Source organism: Apteryx mantelli, chromosome 6, assembly GCF_036417845.1.
Source record: "Apteryx mantelli isolate bAptMan1 chromosome 6, bAptMan1.hap1, whole genome shotgun sequence".
NCBI lineage: Eukaryota > Metazoa > Chordata > Aves > Apterygiformes > Apterygidae > Apteryx > Apteryx mantelli.
In genome coordinates this window covers 26,411,303-26,432,285 of record NC_089983.1, presented here as the reverse complement: position 1 = coordinate 26,432,285, position 20,983 = coordinate 26,411,303, and positions in this window count along the sequence as shown.

The following is a 20,983-nucleotide window of genomic DNA, read 5'->3' as shown; positions in this document are numbered from 1 at the left end:
TGAATTAGCTTTCCTCTTCCCCCTACCAAAGTAAGTGAGAGGTTGCTATGGAGTTTGTGGGAGATGGAAGTGTCTTAATTCTCAGCACTGTTGTGAGGTACAAGTATGATTTACAGTAACTTTAATGCATTACAGGAGAACTAGGCCACAATTCAGTGTTCCAAGCGCACATTAGAAGCCAGAAAGTGCAGAATACAAAGTCACCTTGATAATGAGTGATTTACATAAACCATACTACCTCTTTTCCAAGTTTTTTTGAAATCTTGATCTTCCTCAGTGCTAATATTCACCAACATCAAACAACTGTTGTAAGTAAAGCAAACCAAAAATGAAGACAGACATATGAATTAGTAAAACATAATGATGATGATAAAACAATGTGATATGCTGCATACAACAGTTGTGTCTAAAGAAAAAACTCTGTTTAAGTGTTATAAAATTTGTAGTTACCGATCTGTTGCAATCCAGTGCATTGTGTTTACTTTCCTGTATTTGTCTTCCAACTCTCACAAAACTATTCTCACACTGAACTTCTACACTGAACATCTTTCCCCTCTGGCTCCCAACCTCTATTTACTCCAACTGACAGTGTCTGGTGTGACCAGCTCTAGGTAACAGCAGGAAAGTTTAAAACAATGCTTTTTGCATTTTGGTCCTCTTGCACCAAAAAAAAGTGTAAAATTTACCCAAATAATAAGAGAACAGAAGCAGGGGGAATGGATATGGCGAGAGGGGTGGAGGATGCTGACAGTGCTTCTTCCACCAGCCAGAGGAGAGGCATATGAAGGGGAAAATAGGGAAGAGAGCCCCAAGAACAGTGTGAGCAGAACAGGACACAGTGGCAGGAGAAAGGAGCATGTGGGATGCCCTGAGCTTCTGAGATGTAACAGGGTGGGAACTGGAAAGTTGGGAGGAAGCGCAGAACCACTGCCATGGGAGATATCAAGAGAAGCTGCAGGGTGCAAGGTGGTGGACGGAGAGAAAACACAGACAAAGTCTTTGGAGAAGTGTGGAGCCACAAAATCCCAGACAGATTGGGAGTGGATGGACAAGTTGCAGAGAGTTTGTGAAACAAAAGGAAGGGATGGGAATGGGTCACAGTGTGCTTGGGGACGGAGTCCCTTCTGTGTGCAGTGACTGCAGCCTACAGGAGCCAAATAGTGTCCCATTTATGTGCCACTAACCCTGGAAAATTTCTTCTCTTTTTCTTTCAGTAGATAGGTATGTTTGCTGAAAAATGCAGATTGAGACAACCCAGAACTATCTGCCCACTCAGCAAACAGCTTGGGCCAGGTACAAAATTTTAGCTTTGGTGTCTGTAAAATAGCAGTAGTGTTGGCAGCCCTGCCTACTGCTTGTACCTTCTGTCATATAAAAATTAGGGTACTCATTCAGGATTTCAGAAGCTCATTTGAAGTATTCCCTCCATACTTCCCCCCTTCAAAGAGTGCCCTCCCTGAGAATCTTTCCCACACTCTCCCTGTGATACTATGTCAGGCAGGAAATTTCAAGAAATCAAGTCTATTGTCCTTGAATAACTTTTCCTCCATAAAGCTATCAAAGCTCAAAATCAGCACTTAATCTCACACCCTCATTTTCCTAGTTCAGGTAGTCCGCAACACATTTACAGAACTTGCATCAAATTGCAATAAAAAAAAAAAGTGGATGCCATAGAATGCAAACCTGACAATGTAGCAACTATCCCTCCAAAGAGGGGATTACTCAGCACCAGGTCACAAGCTCAGTGCAGACACAGAAGTCAGACCACAGCGGTAGAGTCAGAATCAAGAATTTAAACCTTCACTAAAACACCTTCACTGAAAATATGTTTTTGATTTCCAGACACAAGTTCTTCTGCTCTCTGCTTCAGGTCAGTAAAATGCAAGGCAGCTTTGGTCCAAAAGCCACAGATTGCCACAGTGTATATTAGCTCAGAAAAAAAGCAGCACTAAAACAGCTGTGAGCTTTCAGACTCAAGTTGCCTTGTGTCCAGAGCTCAGAGCAGAGGGCAGAAGAACTTCTGTATGCAGCTTAAACATCAAAATGATTACAATACTGCAATGTACAGCAACCTTTCATAGATTACATCAAACCGAGAAAACACCAGCGCAGAGGGTCAGTCCCACAGTTTAACAGCTTCCCCTTTTCTTGGACTCTGAATAATTATCTTCTTTTAAGTATAAAAAGCATTCTTAAAACTTCTGAATACATATGCCACTTGTTGAACTTTCTCTGTCCCTTCTTCTAGGTCTATTCTGAAAATCTCTGCATCAGAAGTATAAAAAAAGTATTTCAGTTTCTAAAAGTATATATAATTATTCCAGTGGGTTTGAAATCTTACCATCTATATTTCAAAATATAAGATAACAGTTAATCATATATCTGTGCAATAGCAGCCTGTGATAATGACGACATCCTTGTAAAACAAACAAGCAAAAATTGACTACTTTGTGCTTCAGCGCTTGATGTAAAATAATTAATACTATTGCCCATTTTGTCCTGGAAGTACAGAAAATATAGAAAAACATGTAAATCTTGTCAGAAAAACTGACAAAAGATTACGCATTACAACGATAGTAATGTCACACGCTTAGTGGTGTCAAGACCACCTGTGGTAGAGTAGGCTGAATAACTGAAACAAATTTCTAGAGTAGGAAGGGAGGCAGAAACAGGAGCATCTGGGGAGGGTGTTTAGTATATATATTTAAAAAAAAAAAAAAAAAAAAGACTTGCATCAACCTGAAAGCATTTTGTTTCTTTCTGAAAAATTTTATTCTTCTTTTTCCAAATAAATGAAAAATGCTATGACAAAACAAAAAGCAGAAATGTTTTAAATTCTCAAAGCAGAGAAATTCAGCTTTTCCAAAAATAACTCTGGCCAGATACTCAAAATCAGGTGTTCTGACTTTTTTTTTTTGCTCTCATTTTTTCCTGGCAAAAATATTTGCCAACTTTGAGGAAATACTAGAAATGATGTCAATTTTTCTAAGTTCTATTTCATGATGAGTACACTATGAATGGAAAAAAAATCATCCAGTTAAATGCTCTACCCTTCGAGCTACCTTTTCCTCAACATTGTGCATGATGTAGTAAATATTTACATCCTGATGCTTCACTCTACTCCCCTGTATAATGATATGCTGCCATGCTTGCACTATCTTTATCTGAAGTCTGATTCATTAATGAATGTAAGGCACACTGAGCTGCTCACTTAAAAGCATAATATCAGAAACAGCTTTTGCAAAGAGCATCATAAATGAAGTGTCATTATAATCAAATTCAACTTTCTGCAGGAAAAGATACAATTACATTCACATGTATTTCTTCTTAACAATAGAAAGAATGATACTGAAAGTTTTTATCAAAAAATGCATTATTATTCATGTTAAAGTTCAAAAAGGTATCATTTTGTACTAATTCTATTTTTAATGTCTTATATTTGTGATCTGTAAGCCACATTTAAGGGTCGGCTTAAGCTGACCTACACCAGATAACTGAGGGTTAAAATCTGCATCTCTGCTTTGTTTGTGCTCTACTATGCCAAGGTGCAACAAAGAGGCCTAGCTCCAGGTGATTTTACATGCCATATGTGCTGCATTTCCTGCACATGCTAGGAGGAGAGAAAAGCCTTTCCAGGTTTACAGCTAGTCTGATTTTCTTGCTTTTTGTCAGTTTAAGCCTGCCCCCTCCTGTTGTTTATACATTTTATTTAATTTGTGTCTTTCAATGTTATTTTACTAAGGACAATTAAAAACATACAAAAAAGGCACAGGAAGGGAAAATGGAAGTATTCTCTGACAGACTTGCAGCCAAATTCTGCCCTTTGGAGGATCTGCTCACACAAGCATGAAATTTTCACAGATGTCTGGGGAGTGCAAGGGTAGCATGACCGACTTATTCTGCTGCCCTGGCTATTCAGAATATTTTTCGTGTGTGGCTGTGGGTGTGGGAAGGGCTTCTCTTTCACAGTGTTACAAAACACAAACCTTGGATGAGCGTAGCCATTTTCAAAAGGCGAAGATAACATTGACTGTACACTGAGCTTGAGCCTCTCTGAGTGGTCCTGCTGACTTCAAAGGGACCGTTCACATGCAAAAGGTAGAGCATTTGGTACAGACTCAGCTGTATGGTGAGGTTTTTGGAGGCATGACTGAGGTGTGCTAAGATACCTCAGACTGGTTAGCTGGCACAGTGTTCTGCCATGGAGGGGCAGCGGTGAACACAGGGCGCAGGGATGCTGTGTCCTTGCAGGCATGCTGCAGTCATGCTCTGGAGAGCTTCAGCTATGTTGATATTTGCATGGGGAAGAAAGATTATCCAGGCTGAATTTCTATCAAGAGATTCATTCCTGGACTGCAGGCTTCAGGCTATTATTATAGCTGCCACGGAGTAGATCTTCTAGTATAAGAACCCTCCACATGCAAGGGTAGTTCCTCAGACACAGAGTAACTGGACTCTTCATGGAACAACGATGTTTGCCCAGGTCTGCAGGGACAGTAAGAGCTGGATCACTGGCAATAGTTGCCCTCCTCGCAATCAGTTCCCCTTGGGGTTTGGCATGATGAGCTCTGATGATGGTCTGAGCACTGCCAGAAGCATGAGAACAATGAGATAAATCCAATGGTACACACTAATCACTTCTCAGATTAATTTGGAAACTAAGAGCCTACAAAAGCAACTAATACTGGTAAATATTTTGTATTTGTTACAAATATTCTGAACCAGATTCCCCTCTCCCCCAAATATCTCTACTCAAATCTCCCCAAAAGACCTCCAAACATTTTCAATTAAATGCCATGAATAAGCATATTTTTAGCAATCAAGTCATGGGTCTACAAGAACAGGGCTTAGGGTCAACACTGATAATCCAAAAAACATTATATTTAAGGTCATAATCCTGTTCTATCTCCACATTCTGGTCAATTAGACTGTGCTTTCTGACCACATTCAGGTAATTATATAACACTGAAGCTCTTATAAATACAAGGCCTGATTCTCATCTCATGGAAACTGATGGCAAAATTGCCAGTTGATGTTTGGAATTGATCACACTCTATTTATATGTGACACATATAACGGGCTAAGGACTTTTTTGCCATGGAAACAAGATCTGGCAATGTACATCTGTTTCACAGTAAAAACAAGATATTAACATTACCCAGTAATTCAGCTGCTTCCCAGCCTTTGGGCAAACTTTGGTGAAGTGAGCAGACTCTCTGTTTTCATACTTGTTAATTCTGCCAACTTCCTCTTTAGGAATTTACATGAGAATATGCTCATTTTCATGCAAGTTAGAGTTTGTGGTTTTTTTTTTCAAATAGCTTTCCAGAGTAATAAATATCATCTGGTTGTAAGGCTATACCCTGCATTATGAGTTAGGTGTTGAATGTCTGTTTAGCAAAGAAAATATAGTAAACCAATATCATAATTGCACAAAATAGAATCCAGATACAATTCCAGCAGGTTACACTGAATGTTGATTCACTGGGAAAAAAAATCTTTCCAATCCTGCATTAATAACTTACAGCAACATTTGAAAAACTGATAAAAATTTGGAAAATTGTAGATTGCTTTTTGTACTCAACACATTCACCACCAAAAGAAGAGGAAGAAGTTTCTTGTAGCAAAGACCTACTCTGATACAGGAAATACACCTTCTGGAACTTGAGGTTAAAAAAAAAAAAAAAAAAGAAAAGAAAAAAAAAAGAAAATGAATGATACTTTCTATTTCTCCCAGGAGACTTCTTTAAACCATCAATGTAGAAACTCAGTAGGAAGCTATTTTATCAATCATATCTACCGTTGAAGTGAAATTGTTCCTCTCAGCTGCCTTGATTTCAGCCACTCCTGACTTTGTTTTTACCACTCCCCAACCACTTTTTCAGGATATCATCACAGGTCAAAAAATGAACACAGGCTACACACACTATTCCCGCAATTCCAATTCAGAATAGGCTAAGCAATTGCAACACATTTGTACTGCCAAAGCACTGGAAAAGGGCCTTTGTATAAATGAAATGCAGGTCTTCAAGTTATAGCATAGGGAAGACTTAAATGGTGCACGCCTTTAAGTCACCCTCCATGTGTATGCTCAAACCATTGACTGAGCTCCCAACATCTTGTCCCAGCACGCACAGGATTCAGAGTTAACCCTGGAGCTGGCTGCTTGAGAAGACAGTTGTTTCAAGCCCCTAGTGAAGAATTTGGAAGTGACTCTGATACAGCAACAGATCCCAAGAGCCAAAGGTTCAACCTGTCATTGGCACAGATTCACTGAATGGTCTTGATCTTGCCCCTGCAACAATTAATATATTAATAACACTCTTTTGTAATTTTTACCACTCTTTATACAACTTTTTCATTTGAACAGATGAAAACTGCTTTTTGAAACTAGGACAACAGGCAACCTATAAAACACTCATTCTCTCTTAGAGAGAAAAAGAGTAATATTCTCTCTTAAATGTGAGAGAACATACAAGAGCAAACAAAAAGAGAAAGATCATGTGTGGGATATTCCGGGATACACAGAGTTAATCATTCAACAAGAAATCCTATCACTGTCCAGAGATGATCTACATAGTTTAGGGTATAATGTAATACGCTACTCTTAAAGGAAGTTGTCAGTGTCTGATGGGCTTTTATTACAATTGCTCACTATGAAATGCACTATTTAATTACTAGCATGAAAGTGATTCTAGCATAAAGGAAGAAGGGGAAATGAGACCTCTCCACCTTTTCAATAGTTAATGCAGATGGCCATGTAAAAATACAATGCTTTTTTGTGTTTTTAAAAATGCATTGCATTTTCTTAGATCTATGTGATATATTTTCTCTGTTGAGGTTCTTAGATACAATGCCATATCTAAGGCCATATATGGTCATGTATAATTTAAATAAATCTAAAATTGTTAAGATATTGGTCAAGAAAGAGATGAATGACTTGACAGTCTTCTAAAGGGCACATGGCAAAGTGCTCAGCCTCTAAAATACATAAAATACAATACATTATATTAATTAAGACATTTCCAGTTGAACTCCTAAGATAAACCATCTTTTTCCAGAATCCTGAATTAGCACTTTTGCAATGCTGCGTATAATCTGGAACTTGACATTTTTTTAACCAGCCAACCAGATTTCAAAACATCTGTTCAGAAAAAATATACAGACACTGTAATAAAGTAATTGTCAAAATAAACAAAGACAGAACATAATAACAGAAAACACAAATATTTTTAACAGTGAGTGTCAGATTTTCAACAAAGCAGAGCACAGGTCAGAGGTTCTGACAAACAGCCAGTTTTTCTGGGGTACATCTGTAAGTGTCTATGGCCATTCAATATTTACCTCCACTATTAAAGACATAACTGAACATAATGTGAATTTTCCTTACTCTGATTTCAAAACTTATGTATCAGGACAACCATATCATTGGGAAAGCAGTATTATTTGGCATGAGTCCAGGTCAGACAGATGGTAGAGAAAAGGGGATCAGTGAAATGTTCAGTGTTGGGAAGTTTGGGTAGCAATGTAACATTTTAAAGGACAAAGAAATTGGTCAGTATCTTGAGCTTCTGATATTGCTAAAAAACAAAGAAAGGTATGAGATAAATAAACCACTTTTTTCTAAATTAAGCCCAATAATTATAATCAGCTATGTTTTTGAGAAGAAATCTGAAATATTTACAGAAAGCAGGTATCAAAACATGTAAGCTCTCTTACTATATAATCCAAAATATTTTACCGCATATGAATATACATGTCTCTTACCTTCCTTAACTTTTCAGATAAGTTTTTGAAACTAGGGTAATTTTGATTCTTGTTCTTTTTATGATCTGTATGGCCTTCCATAACCCTTAACTTTCTAACTATAATAAAAATGTTAGATATCCAGTACAGATGCATGATCAAGAGAAGTCTATACACTTCAAGTCGCTGCTATTTCACGTAGCGCTGCTCACAAAAACTTGAAATAAACAGACACAGTCTGTTTTCTTGTTTCATGCACTTTTAGGAGGAGTATATAGATGCCTAGTGAAACCCTAAAGGAAAATTTAACCAGACCTAATCAAACAAAGATCTGTTTCTGTAGCCAACAGCACACAAAGTGGTCACGTGGCTCCATCATCAAGCCACTTTGACTCCCCATCCAAGTGACTCAGGGGGACTGATCAGTCTGGGAATGAAACTCAGACTCACATTACTGCATCCATACTGCTCAGTGAGATAGGTGGCAGTTCATAATGCAACAGGCATCTGCTGAGACACGGAGGGGGAATCCAACTGAACTATACTGAAAACAGGTATCTCGTGCAGAGCATCCGAACTGTTCAGGGAAAATACTTCAGAGATCCACCTGATGGGCCCCTGCAAACGGTTCCATATTAAACCTAAGTCATGTATATACACATTTGCAATACTGGATCCTATCCAGCTCAAACACATGGGCAAAATGGATCCCACTATGCCAGTCACCATGCTATGCAATTATTTTCACTTATGCTGCCACAAATAAAGAATTAAAGATAAAAGTGGTACCTCTGGTATGAAATCCAGCTTTTGTTGTTAAGATTATTTCCTTGCCCAGTGACATAAAAGTGATCAGTATGCCATTATGTGGATAAAACAATTAAAAAGTTTCTCAGAACTAACTCTGTCATCTTGGACAGCAAAATTACTGCTGCAAGAAATCGCCAGCACATTTGTTTTCGTTATAACCAAATGCACCACCCTCATCAAGCTGATAATTTGACAGGGGTTTTTTTTGTTCAGCTGATGCCAATTTATCCATGTCAGTATTTATTATCTTACTGTCATGAAAGCTCCCATGCGGACTGCAAGTTCATTATCTATATGTGAGTTTAAAGCAGTATTTTGCTTGATCAGAAATGCCAAGCAACTTATCATTTTGCATTTGACAAAACTATTTTGTAATAGGTCACCCCTTTTTTTTTCCTTAAAAGAGCAATCTGTGCTGCATCTTGTCTTAAAATATTAGATATCCAATGCATCTGTTAGATTACTGTGGTTTCATCAGAGTACAGTGCCATAGTGTCAGTGAAATGTATTCTGGAACAAAAGTTTTAACTACGTCTAATGAAAATAGTATCAATTCTTAACCTTATTTTTCATTAAGCATTTTCCTAAATTCTCAGATGAGAGTTCTTTTGTCCATTTGCAAGAATATAAAGCTGATGAAGCATTTATATTATTAACACCAAGAAGATTCATAAACACTAAGTCTCAGTATATATCTGAACATTTTACATACTACTCCAGGGGGTCTACAGAGAAATTCTTGCAATTATGCCCTCCAGCTTGCCTGCTCTCCACCTAGCAGGGGTCCTGTTTCCTTGTGCTCCCCTATCTCCATCCACATCTGAGGTCTCTAATTTTATGCTTACATTGCAAGTACTTTGGGTCTCTGTCCTTGGTCCATCTATTCCCCCTCTAAACATTGCTTCTCTTACCCTCAAAAATAAATTCCTTATTGCACACATGCAAACATAAGCTACCTCTGTTCCTCAAGACATATATTCTCATCCACTCTCTGACAGCTCCCTCTGGATCATTAGTTGAGAGTCTGTGAGGCAGAAATAAAGTGGTTATTCTCCCTACTTTCTCTCTCTCCAAGTTAACCTTGCACAAGGTCTCTATTTCATAGCCATAGTCGATAATACTGCCATCCTGCTCATCACTCAAACACATAATCTGGACACCATCTTCAACTCAAGCTTCTCTCTAGGTCTTTTGCTAATGGCTATATATAACTATTGCCAAGCCGTGTTGCTTAGTGCATGAGATAAAGTTCTCCCACCTATCCATACAGCTAAAGGTCTTCTCCAGGCTCTCATCATCTCACATCTTGATTATTCCAGTATCATTTTTTTTATGATCCTGCCAAATGCTATCTTGTTAGATTGTCAAATAAGAACACACACTTTATCCTATGCTGCCCTTCACACTTGGGAGGAGCTTTTCAGAAATATCTGTGCAGGATCTTGTTACCTGTCTTCAAATCCTTCCTTCAAACTCTCTTTTACCACTGTGCTAATTAAATGCTGAGAAAACTGATGTGCTATGCTCCCAGACCCACACTGTCATTGTTTCCTTATGTTTCCCTATCTCCATGTCCCTCTGTCATCTCTCATCTTGTACTACACTGCACGGTCTTACAGCCAGAAATGGTCTTTTGCGTTACAGTGCCAACCAGAGCAAAGCCCCCTGAATGACAGGACTTCTGCAGAATATACAGCAGTACTGTAAACCACAGCAAAGTATCACTGTGATAAGTGCAGCTGTCTCTGTCAGTGTAGCCTTATAGCAGAAGAGCAAGAAATCCCAGCAGACCTTTCTTCCCACATTTGTCCTCTTGCAGCTTCCCTTAACAAAACAGTGTCTGCTTGACTTGGAGGCAGTCACTGGGATACATCAGCATCTCACACTTTGAAGCCTGTCTAGCATTCAACCAGCCCTTTTTTCCTCATCAGAGAGAGGAGAAGGTAAAGCTTTAGAAGATCCAGCAAACAAAAACAGTGTCTCCAAAACAAGCATGGGTCAAATCCAGAACCTGTTACATTTAAAGGAAATACTAAATTTATTTTAATGGGCTTTGACAAAGGTCCACCATTATAAAGAAAAACAGGCTTTGCTGAAGTCGGTTGAATCGTCACAGTAAGAGGCAGAGCTCTTCCAGTCCCACCACTGAGTTATTCAGCCATTCCCAGCCACCTGCTGGCAGTTCACACTCCCTCTCCAGGCTGCCTTCCTGTAAGACTAACATATTCCAGCTGTTCTCTGGTCCCAGGGCTTAACCCTTGCCTCCCCTTACAAATCTAATTTACTTACTGTCTTCTTCTGCACCTTCTGTTTTTCCAGCTAACTTCTTGTCAGGCTTTTGTTGCAAACTCTGTGATGAGAGAGAAAGAATTAAGAGAAAGGTGAAGAGTTTAGATGGCAAAGTAATAAATAAAGAAGAAGATTCCAAACTGAGTCTTAACTCATGCATGGGAATTCTGGAAGTGTGAATAAGATAAAAATAATGATCTGCTCTGGATCTGAATATTTAACAATTAGCCAGTATTTTAATTCTGATTATAACATAAAATTCAACAATAAACATTTCTTTACCATTGTGCTTTCAAATTTATCTATTAGAGAACAAAAACAGTCCTTGCTACCTGAGATTTTTTTATATATATATATGTGTGTGTGTGTGTGCGCGTGTGTGTGTATTATACACACACGCGCGCACACACACATATATATGTGTGTATATTTCCTTATTATAGTTCTACAGGAAAATTGCTCCCTGGGTATATTTATAATATAACATTATAGCAAATACAGCCTTAGTACTGTTGCCATGTGTTACTGGTCAGGGAAAAAAAACTACAGTTTCTTTATTTTAAAAAAAGTCTTATTTTGATTTCATTAAACCAAACAAAAAAAAAGTATAATGAGAATTTCACATATATCTTCTTGTCATCCACCCCTGTTCTCAGAAACTGTGGTTGATAGTGATAACCAGATACAGCACACACAGTGAATAATTACACTTCAGCTTCGTCCTTGATTTCCATCTATGCAGGGAAGGGTAAATAAGTTCTTGCTGCCATTAATTCTTGAAGAAGTTTGCTTTATTTTTTAGCTTTTCAATATACATTTTCACATCCTCAGATACTGCTTGTAGCCAGCCATCATAATTGTTTGGGCTGGAAAGAACATCAAGTAGAATTTGTCAACAAGACAAATGCAGGGAAATAACTGAGGTTCTAAAATGTGAATCTGGGAGCTGGTAAGGGGATAACACATTGGGGTTGCCAGTAAAATTTTCATGAAATGATAACATTCACTTGCACCTCATTGCAGGTAGTCACATCTGGCAAGCCAGTTATTAAAAGGAGAATGCTGATTCAGTGTTCTCTGTAAAGACTTAAGACTGTTTGAGAAACAGCCTCAGTTATTAGGAAAAATAAGGTTTTGATGACAATCAAACATACTAACAGAAGGTTACAGCACAACCGGGCCCACATTTGAATGTTCTGTGTACTTGAGATTCCAATGAATAAAGGAAAAAGGACTGGAATAGCATTTGGGACTTATAAGAAATAGACCAACAAAAAAAAAAATCAGTTCAATCTTGAATTTGTTACTTGCATAGAGTGAAATATATTCATATTCTTAGTCTTTAAAATAATTTTTAATTATATTTTACTTCTAAGGGCATCACTAACTGTAGCGTGTGGAAAGTAATTACAGCATTGTATATCCACAGAAAGTACTTCAACTGATAGATGTAGTAAAACAGGGATAGGATGGATTGCCCTAAAGCATGTGGTTATTGGTTCAGAGATGTTTTTGCAATTGAATTAAGAAACAAGCAATGAGCAAATATGGGAAATCCTATGCAAACCACACACACACAAAAAAAAAATCCTGCAGATGAGGGCTTATCTTTTCTACGGAGCCCAAATCCACAGGCTTTTTCCTGCTCCAGAGGAAGCTAATCAATGCAATATGGAATCTGATTTAGATATTTATTTTTAGATCAAGTATAACTTAGTCCTTAGTCCTCTGTACATTCTGTAATTTGGGATTTTTAAAACCCATTTCTTAAGCTTTGTAAACTCAGGGTCTATTTGAAACTTTTCACTACGATACAAGTTCCTGGTAAAAGGAGAGGGTCTGTAGTGCCTACCAACCCAGACCACAACTGACTTTCAGTCAGCTAAGATGGCAGTCACGAAGGGTTTTGGTATATGCTTCATTTGAAAAATCTAAAATTATATGTCTGAGATGTGGGAATCTGAGAAGGAGTATTGATTTTAACCCTGACTTACAAATCTTTCCAATTTGTTTTTCTGTTTGACTCTTCAGGGAGATTTATAGGGACCTGACAATTCCTTCTCAAACTTCATCTTCTTATAGGAATTGGTATGCTAGTAAAATAGCCTTTAGTTGCCAGATTCTTCAAATGGCTGCAGGAATTCCAGAGTATGGGGACACAGGGCAAGAGGCATAACGTCGTCTATCTCTATTTACCAATCTGAGCAACTGGTGCCCTTACTATAAGCTAGGCTTACTGTGATGATTATACCTTTCTAATATATTATACAACAACTGAATTTAACAGAGGTACTTTAGCAAGCTCATGAAAAGCAACATATCAACTTCCCAAAGCAGAAGGTGTTTGGTCTTTAAGAGTAGTGATTACTATTACAAGTTGCTAAGTAAGGTGTATAGAAGTACTCAGAGACCTGCTGTCTGGGCTAACCGGCATTTTTCCGATGATTTTTTCTAATTTCTTAGTCAGATGGCTTAAAATGGTGATTTGGGCAGCTGGAAGCTGGGGCATATTTGCTTCGTTACATATATTATTTTGTCAGCTGGAACTGATTTTTTGTTAATATACAGATGGACACAGAAAATCTTCAAAGACCTTACAAATATATTTTGTTTTAAATGTAAATACCACCCTGGTATCACTAATAGCCAAGCCACCTTGTTTCTCTTAGCATTCTACGCCTTATATGCCAATAATCTCAGGCCTTTATTTTGCTTGATACAAATTTTCATTAAGCCTGAGGAGGGCCCTTTCTGTCTTTCCTGACTGATTCAGGTTTAATTGGCCTCTAAGGACAGTAAGCTGCTTGAGGGTTCTTTTAGAATCTGTGTTCCTCTGCTGCTTTGCCAAATATTTTTTTTCTTTCATCTAGTAATTTGTTTCCATCAGCTTCCTTTCCCCATTCTCTGCCAGAGACAAAGCTGCTACATTTCTCTCTCATTTTATTTTTATAAGCATCCCCCCCAGCAGCGTTTTCTGAAGAATCATAATTTTCCAGGTAGCTCCACCTCTTCTTCAAAGTCTGTTCTGATACTGCCCTAACAAATGGTTTAGTCAGAAGACTTTTGCACTTTGTCTCTAGTCCAGTCTAATTGAATCTCAAAAATAGGTGTGTGGGCTGACCATGCTACTTAACATCTTTCCAACAAGGCCAAATCCAGTGTAAGGAAGTCAGAACATAGTTCAATCCAATAGAGACACTGTGAAAAAATGGTAACTCCTATACAAGCGGCCCAAAATTATACAGAAAAGTACTTTGTCTTTCAATTTCTTTCTTTCTTAATGATCCCTTAGGATATCTTGGAGCTTCTCCCCCTTCTTCCTGTCTATCAGGAAAGAGTAGGATTCTTAAATGATTTCCTTTAAATTGAATCAAGAGTTCTGTTACCATTGTGCATCGTGCAACCGTTGTGTTCTCAGTTTTGCTTTCATTCTCTTCTGTAGGGGCACAAGAGCCTCCATTTCAGCAATATATTCTTTCCATGAACAGCGCTGAATCTATTATTTGCCTGCCATACCTCTAAGTACGCTTTCAGGATTTCAGAAATAGTCCCATTCTTTGACAGTAATTAGCATATTTTAAACTGGTAGCTCAGTTTGCTTCATCGGGCTGTCTTTGTAGGCAGTACTCCTCTATTTCTCTATGCAGCTTTTGCAGCTCTTTTTTTTTTGGTGGGTGGGGGGAGGGTCTCAAATTCCAACAGTAAAGTTTGTGGCAGTCAAAGCCATCTCTCTTTTCATAGATGACCACAAGATTCAAATAAATGGCAATTTCACATGCCTGAGTATTCTGAGAGCCAAACTTTACCTGAGATTAAATTCTGATCTCTCACAGGTTTTCAGTAGTGCAAGCTACAGATTTTGAACCATGATATTCTCAAATATGCTCTCATGGTCATGTCATATTCCAGTGTTCAAGAGCCTTTAAAAATGGAACAAATAACTCTTTCAGTATTTGGTGAATTTCTGGAAAATAATAGCAGAAACTGTATCAAGAGGACTCTAACAAAAGTCAATAAATTAGTATACAATTTATTTTATGTCTGAGAAATAAAATTTGCACAGAAAGGCTAGAAAGGTAAACTTTGTACCTTCTATTACTGGGAGAGAGGACAGAGGAAAGAAGCCCAGAGAGATAAAAAGAATGAGAGAGAAATAAGAGGGAGAGGACAGAGAAATAAAATATTAAGAAGGACTGAAGGATGACAGAACAAGTCTGTTTCTGACCCAAATGTGGCAGATGCTTCCTACTAAAGCAGTTGTCTCAAATTAATTTCTTAAATGAAATTCTGCATCCACTGAACACTCAGGGGGACAGGATTCTATCACATTCTTTAAGACAAAAAACAAATAACTAGGTAAGTGTTTAGAGTGCTTTCTGTAGTCTTTCTTGAAATAAAGAGAATGATAGAGAAAAACATGAAAGTAATAATTAAATAGTTTCATACAAGTATTTATGCTCACCTGGGTGATGAGAAGCAGGAGAGGATGCTTTCCTAGCTCAGTCACTTGCTTTTAACCAGTCTTGGAGCCTTGCACTACCTCTGCCTTCTTTGGAACACACAAGATTTTCATGTTCCAAGAAATAAGCATCTAAGATAACCAGCAATAATAATATTTCTTTGCCTTAGTAAGTTTACATTTAGCTGAAGATCTCAAAATATACAAGATCCCTTTTATAAACAATTAAGTCACACGTTACCCAATAAATATCCAATACTGTACCTGTACTTCAGTCTCTTTTTGAAGTCTTGGGAATACAAAACTGTATTTTGCTTGTCTGCTGTGCACAAATCTTCTATACACTAAATTGACAGATCACAAGCTGTGCTGACAAACACACAAACTAAACAAGCAAAGAGCAGAAAACTTTTGGTGTCTGGGTTTTTTCCAGTTATAGCTATTTCAGGTGTTCCTCAAATTAAGTGCAGGTTAAAGTATACTCAAAGAGAAATGTCATTTTAAATTGCAGGGATCGTTCACATGTACTAAACAATGCTCTTGAAAAACAAATCATATTATGCATGCACACCAGTCTAAGTATTCAGGTTGCAAACTGTTTATATTTTGCATACATATATATATTTTTTAATTTGCATAACTTTATTATTTTTAAAAATTTTGTTGTAATCTTTTACAGCTACTTACATGCTCTGATCCTGAAATCTGCAGTCCCTTTTTACAGCATCTGCAACTGAATTTCAAAATTAGCTTGTTTCTAAACTATGAAAAAAACCTCATGAACACTGGGAGAAAAGTTATAGCCCTTGCTCTAAATAATACAGGTATTTCCCTTTAGTCATTTTTTGTAGTGCAACACTGAACTGAGTTTTATTGTGGCAGTCCCTTACTACCATCATAAATGTAGATGTGAGCCTTGCCATTCTGAACTAAAGCATAGTACTTGTATATTAATTTAATCAATAAATTATTTCTGAATTTGTACATTTAATTATAATTTTTTATAAAACTAAGAATGATTTTTTTTAATTGCATAAGCTTTATTGTATGAAGTTATATATAGGATAATACAATCTTACACACAATATAAAAACCTAAGTGATGGCCGGAGAAGAGACATTCACACTTAGTTCTTCCACAAAGGCCCCTTACAGGGATATCAGGCTACAGTTAACTCTTTGTCCCCTTTTTGTGTGTTGAACATTCAAAAGCACGGTCTGCAGTTTGTTTTTCACACTGCCCCTCTTAGAGGCAAAGTTTTGACCACTTCTACCCCAATGCTTTCTGCCTACCACAAGCAAACACGGATGACAAACAGGAAACATCTCTTGGCAGGAGGAGCCAAGAGACTTCTAAGAAATTGGGAGCACTGTGGAAGAGGCCTGAGTGAAGTGAGGCTGGTAACGAGGGTCGTGAGAGGATTACAGCTGGGAGGTGTCGGTTCAGCTCCATCACCCTGCCCCGATAGTCAGAATTCAGCTATGATTGCTCTATGTTCCCATTTGTTAGCGTTTTATATCAGAAACAAACTGAGAGGAAAAACTGTAAAACAAGCCAGATTCTCCAGTCCTTCTGCATTTGAAATAATTCTCGTAGCTATTCCTTTCTCTAAGACCTCTTAAGATTTCAGGGAAAGCTCGGAAACACATCTCTCACTCTGAATCTCAGATGAGTAATTAGTTTTTTTAAAATGTCCAATTATGTATTTAGCACAACTGAAAATGGTGCTATTTTAACTCTTCAGGTAAATATTGAAGAGGGGCGTTGTTTTTATTTTTTTAAGGGAATGCAATAGGAGGCCCAAAATGACTATAGGTATTGATATAGTTTTAAAAGATGTTTATTTACAGAAAAGGCTTGAATAGCTACTATGGAAGTATTTCAAGCTGTGAAATAATTATGTATTTTGAACACATTACATTCAATAAAAATATCTGTGAATCCATGTGGAAAAATTACTTTGCAGCATAGTTAACCACTAAATCCCGTATCTCAGACAATTGCTTCGGCATAAAGAGCCATGGACCAAACCATGGACAAATCAGTTGCCATATTTTTTCCTGGGGTTTAAGCAAGAATATAAGGCATCAGCCTGAATATGACATAGCCTCAAAACTTAAGCGACCCCTCGCTTTTCACTCCCAGGACTAAATACTGACCAAACGCCGCTTAAAACTAAAGCTGGACTCCGTGTGCTCACAGATACAGCCCACCCCATAGACTGATGAAGAGGAGGGAGGCAATTTGGGGCCGAAGCAGCCGCCCTACCCCCAGGCTGTGAGGCTCCCTGGCCAGCCGCCCGGCCCCACAGCAGAGCCCGGAACCGACCGGCCCAAACCGGCCAGAACCGGTCCCGGTCGGCCCCGCCCTCGTCTCCGCTCCCCCAGCCCGGCAGGACCGACACAGCGCCCAGCAGCTGCACATTACCCAGCCGAAGTCAGTTGTTAAGAAGTGGCCCTGCTACACCGCAGCCTGTGAAATAAGAAGTTTTTCAGGCTCTAACAGCTAACGCGCAATCAAGCAGGGAGTGGGTAGCGGCAGGGAGATGAAGCTTTTTGTCCTACTCAAGCTGCTGCGCATGGAAATGAGAGGCATCATCGCGGCGCCATGTTACAGAAAGGCATGACGGACAACTTAATACCCTTCCTCGCCTAAAAAAAACAAAAAAAATTTAATGCAAAATGAGGCATGGTGGTTCTTTCCATGATGGCCTTGCCCATTGCCTAGCTGAAAAACAAAGTATTTCAGAAATTTCCAGGGAAGCAGAAGAGTCTCTTAGTGCTCCCCCCTTTGTAGAGATAGCAAATGCACCCAAAGCTGGGGACAAAACACAAACCATTTTTTATATAGCAAAAGGCAACAGACTGGTGGAAACCTGTGCTAACCACATTAGGCAAACAAATCTTCTATGCCTGGGGAAACTAAGGAAGAACAGCTTTTTCAGACAATAAATAAAGCCAACATGCAAAAGACACATGGAGGTAAAGAGGCAAAAAAGCTTGATTTTCTTCACAGGACAAAACCCCTCTGATACTTAATTTTCAATCCAGCTCCTAAACACTGGTATTCCTCTATTTAAAATGAGATGATGGGATTCAGCTAAGACATTTCTCAAGCAACAGTCCACAGTTCAATTTTTAATGTGAAACTTTTTTTCCACCTCATAAATTGCCTACAATAATGCATACTGCCAGATAAAAGCTTTATTAGTCCTAAACCAATAATGCAAACTTCATATGGCAAACATTAGTTTAGCATGTGCTCTCTTGCTCAGTTTGCAATATTGTCTAATGGAGCAGGTGGCCTAGCAGAAGACTTACCAAGGAAGCAAGAGGAGCACAAAGTTGTAAAGAATCAAAAGGAAGTAAAGACTGCTACGAAAGCATCATGAATGCAGAAAAGCTTTATGCTTCACAGCAATTTAGCTTCCAGCCCCCTTTTCTGCATCTGCACCTGGAGCAGTTGTACTCACACCTGGCTGGAAACTGGACTCAAATTTTTGAGTAGGGGGGGCCAGGGATTAGTTCTCATAAATTGCATTAGCTATTGCTGTCGCTTCTCCACAGCTTTCTGCAGCCCTGCTCCAAGCCACTTGTCCAACGCATCCGCTTCTACCTCTGTCCCGCCATCCTCATTTCATTCTTTTATTCACAGATCTTCCTACCAGACCGTAAGCAGTTCCACAAGGGCACTCTTTTATTAACCATTTGTATAGTGCCCAGTATTAAAAGGCTGCTGTGTTACCAGCTCACTTATCTCAGCTTTTCTTACCTAGTCTCCAGTGCTACTCTTGAAAAATATGGTGTAGTGCTGCAATATAGGCCTGTATTTGCTCCAGCCACACTTGAACATTAAATGTTTGTTTATGTAAGGCTGTAGCAAAGGTACCAAGGTACCAGTGATCCAAGGCTTACAGAGTAAGAGATACAAGCCATGCCAAATCATCTTGTGCTCAAAACCAATGACACAGATAAAGAATGTGACAGGAAATTGTAGGAGCTCAGAGAAGTGGAAGGACTGGTGGAAGATCCCTGAGCAGGTTGTGGCCAAGCTAATCATAACAGTAATGGTTTCTTACTTTCATGGTTCTCCCCAGTAAACCTTCCATTAGTACCTTTCATAGTACTAGAACCAGAGTCTAGCACCAGGGAAGAGGAATGGCACACAGAATACACAAGATGCATCAAAAACCCACAGCAACCAGAAGCAATAGTTTTCATCTTCACTGACCTTCCCCATATATTGGTAATGACTCATGCAGTGGCCTAGACAGAGAGGATAGAAATCAGGAAGCAATTTCAGTAGTAACTGTAGATCAGTTCTATCAAAAACATTATCATGATGTCTCCAGCATGGAGCAATGAGGGGTGAACACATGCGCAGAACCCCGGTGATCTTCCCTACAAACTTCTACGATAGTGTCATTTCTTAGCACAGCAGCAATGGTTGCTTGCAGCATAATGAAGTGGGCTGCTATTCTCATAAGCGTTTTTCTGTCACATCAAAAAACAACCTGATGGAGGAAAAAATCCAGTTAGGAAGCATCTGATGAAATAGCCATTTGTGTTTTCTGTTCATAAACTATGAATAAAATTATGGGAATATCCTACGAAGGGGAGTAATTTCTATAGAAACAGAACAGAGCACCTAAGAATATGCGTGGGTGGTTAGCTTAGTGGGTGGCTTAGTATATGTGAAAGTCAGAGACTGCTTTGGATAACAAAAAACTACAGGGATACTTTGTCCACACTGGCAACCCAGCTGTCAGAAATACACTAGACAGAATCCCAGCTCAGCCTTGTCTCTGATGGTTCTTTCCTCACGGGCCAAGATGTCTGTACTTGAAAGACCTTTCCTGAAAAAGGTGTGTTGAATTATGTGATGCCAATTATCAGCTAATCATTGTTGCTTGAAAATCACTTGCTACAGTGACCTAGCAGCATATAATCCTTGGAAAAGTTTTGCTCTTCAAGTAGTTTTGAGAAATATACAAAAACACTTTAGGACAGAGAAGCAAATCTTGCTCTGTCTGTAAACATGCCACTAGCATGCTCAGGATTTGAGTTGTCAGTCTTTTTAGAGGAAAAAGGAGAGCCAAGCACATACAACAAAAAGCTCCCAGTCTTGCTGGAACCTTTTTCCTGGGAGTATCCATCTCATGTTGAGTCCAAAATCTACACAGGTGGTCTTTTCAACTAAGGACAGCATAGCAGGGGAGGGAAAGCTTTTTCCATGCAGATAATTTTCAGAGCATTCTTCCACCAGCTTAACACTGATAGGGCTTGAGAATGTGCACCAACTTGCCCAGACAGGTGCTCGACCAGCTTCAAGAGGCAAAGGTGAGCTCTGGAATTGCACAGAGACTCTTCTTGGTCTGAATCAGAAACAGCTTTTCTTTGCTTGCTTTCAAGCTTAAAGAAGTTAACAGCTGTAGAATCCCTTACATAAAATGTTTCCTGTTAATTTAATCTTTCACAAACTAAAGCATCTAAGCACAGAAGCAACTCTGTGATACAAACCATCAGTACCCACCAGTGTGGAAAGTGAATGCTATTCCTATCTAGTAGAAACACCAAGGGTAGCACAGGGTCTTTCTCTGAAAGGTGTTTAGGGAAGGAAAGTTGTATATTATCACTTTGCAGACTTTGTTTTGTGCCTCCATTAATTTCAAAACATGTA